The 2838-nt window shown below is 37.4% G+C and overlaps 1 non-coding gene across 1 annotated transcript; it reads right to left on the reverse strand.

The window, feature by feature from the left end:
* Positions 1-2144: 2144 nt before the first annotated feature.
* On the reverse strand, positions 2145-2251 carry LOC138837530 (U6 spliceosomal RNA). The gene has a single exon (XR_011375334.1). It is a non-coding gene; the product is annotated as a U6 spliceosomal RNA (small nuclear RNA).
* Positions 2252-2838: the final 587 nt, after the last annotated feature.

A 2838-nucleotide genomic window follows, 5' to 3' on the forward strand; every position in this document is an offset into this window, starting at 1 on the left:
ATAAGAGCCTCACAGACTTTCCTGCCTGGGCTGGCTTTGAACCATGATCCTCAGATCTCAGTCTCCTGAGTAGCTAGGATTACAGGTGTGAGCCATCGGCACCCGGCTTCTTCTTAGTCTTATATAACTATGGTAGTTGTCAAAATTAAGAAATAAAATTTAGTGCAATCTATTAGACTACATCCTTATATTTCACCAATTATCCCATTTTTCTGATAAAAGATCCAATACAGGAATCCAGAATGCATTTAGTTGTTATGTGTCTTTGATATCTACCACCTGTGACCCATTCCTTATTCTTTCTCTGTCTCTCATGACCATAAGCCTTTTGAAGAATACAGGTTAGTATTAGTAAAATGTCTCAGTTTGGGATTGCTATTTTCCCATGATTAGATTGAGGCCATGCCCTTAATTGTGAAAAACACCATAGAAATGATGTCTCTCAATGTATGTCACCAGATACAATTTGCCATAACAATCATGATGTTAATCTATCTTTATTGTGAAAACACAATATTTAACAAGTTTATCATTTTAAATGTACATAGTGATTCAGTAGCATTTGGGTGAGGTTAGTAACTTTTTTGTGTGCTGGAGATCCAACTCAGGGCTAGGCAAGTGATCTACTATTGAGATACATCTCTGGCCCTAAAGTGATGTTAATATTGATCAGATGGCTAAGGCACTGTCTGCCAAGCTTCCCTAAAGTAAACTCTTTTAGTATTTCTATTACTATTGAATACATGGAGCAATATTTTGAAGCTGTACAAATGTAATGCTCTACTTTAACTTCAGTAGCCTATTCTGTGTATTTTGATAGGCAATTGATGCTGTAATATTCTAATAACTGTTTCCTATTTTCCTTTTTTTTTTTTTTTTTGGTCCAGTAGTGGGGCCTGAACTCTGGGCCTGGGCGCTGTCCCTCAGCTCTTCAGCTCAAGGCTAGCACTCTACCACTTGAGCCACAGTGCCACTTCTGGCTTTTTTCTTATGTGGTGCTGAGGAATCGAACCCAGGGCCTCGGGCATGCAAGGCAAGCGCTCTACCACTGAGCCACCTGCCCAGCCCCCCTATTTTCCTTTTTTATATAAGTTAATAAAATTATTCTACAAGGAATACTTTTCACTTTTTCTTTTTTTCTTTTTGGTCCAGTTGTGGGGCCTGAACTCTAGGCCTGGGTGCTGTCCCTCAGCTCTTCAGCTCAAGGCTAGCACTCTACAACTTGAGCCCCAGTGCCACTTCCGGCTTTTTTCTTTTTGCTTATGTGGTGCTGAGGAATCGAACCGAGGGCCTCATGCATGCAAGGCAAGCTCTCTACCACTGAGCCACCTTCCCAGCCCGCTTTTCACTTTTTCACACTAAATTCTTTATGTATGAACTCATAGATATTTGTCATTTGGGTTATAATCCAATAGTATCATTTATTTTCTTGTTCAGCAAATCCTCTTAGCTGAGATGAACAGATTTTAAGACTAAAATTATCCACAAAGAAGATACTTTGATCAAAGTTCATATTTTAATCTTATATGTTAAGAAAACATTCATTTATCTTGACTTATTTATGATAAACATTTGAACTTCAAAAGGAAATATACTGACATCAATTAAAATTTTAATTACACAGATACAAAATTGTTAAATATTGAATATGAAAAGTTTAAAATTTATATGCAAATGGTTTTATATATTTATAAACTGTAGAAGAAATATGTGAAATAGATGTATATGTTGAAATTAAATATATGTAAAAAATTGAATTCTGCTGTCTGGTTTTATGTAATTTACCTAAAAATAAATAGAATATACTACTTTACCATGTTTATGTATTTTTGTTTTCTTCTTTTTTTTTAAATTTAATTTTATTTTATTTGTGAACATACTGTACAGAGGAGTTACAATTACGTAGGCAGGATAATGCGTACATTTCTTACCAAGCATTGCAGCCTCCTCCTTTGTTTACCCTTCACATCCCTTCCTAGCCTCCCCCCTCCCCCCCAATCCCAATCCTTCTCCTTCTCCCCCTCCCCCCCCCCCCCCCCCGCACCGAGTTGTAAAGCTAGTTTTGGACATGACAACTTGTACTTCTCATTGTTGCAACAGGTCCAGCTGTATCCTTAAACAACTGGTTTTTCCCCATCTCCTCCAAAAATATGGAACGCTTCACGAATTTGCGTGTCATCCTTGCGCAGGGGCCATGCTAATCTTCTCTGTATCGTTCCAATTTTAGTATATGTGCTGCCGAAGCGAACACTGTTGTTTTCTTCTTATAGTTGAAACTATCACAGTTGTAGAATTCATCCATATATTATTCTCTAATATAAACATCTACTTTCTGTAGAGTTCAATATTTTCAAATATGTGACTAACTCTAACTGTATGTCCACTCTTCAACTGAAACTTTGATTAATTTCCAAAACTATGTATTACTTTCTTTTTGTCAGTCACAGGGCTTGAACTCAGGGCCTGGACACTGTCCCTGGGCCCTTTTGCTCAAGGCTACTGCTCTACCACTTTGAGCCACAGTGCCATTTCTGGTTTTCTGGTGGATAATTGGAGGTAAGAGTTTCATGGACTTTCCTTCCTGGACTGGCTTTGAACCACAATCCTCAGATTTCAGCCTCTTGAGTAGCTAGGATTACAGGTGTGAGCCACCAGCATCTGGCAGTGTTACTAGTTTTTAATAATATAATTTAGATATTTACTTATCATTAAAACAATATTAACAAGTAAAAACAACTAAGGATTCTCTGGTCAAGTTGGTGAAGTAAGCTGATGCTTCTATGTACTATGCTACCACTTTAACACAGAAATGGTAGATATAGCTATTATGTCTTATGA

Source organism: Dipodomys merriami, unplaced genomic scaffold (assembly GCF_024711535.1).
Source record: "Dipodomys merriami isolate MVZ:Mamm:240054 unplaced genomic scaffold, mDipMer1.0.p SCAF_27, whole genome shotgun sequence".
Lineage (NCBI taxonomy): Eukaryota > Metazoa > Chordata > Mammalia > Rodentia > Heteromyidae > Dipodomys > Dipodomys merriami.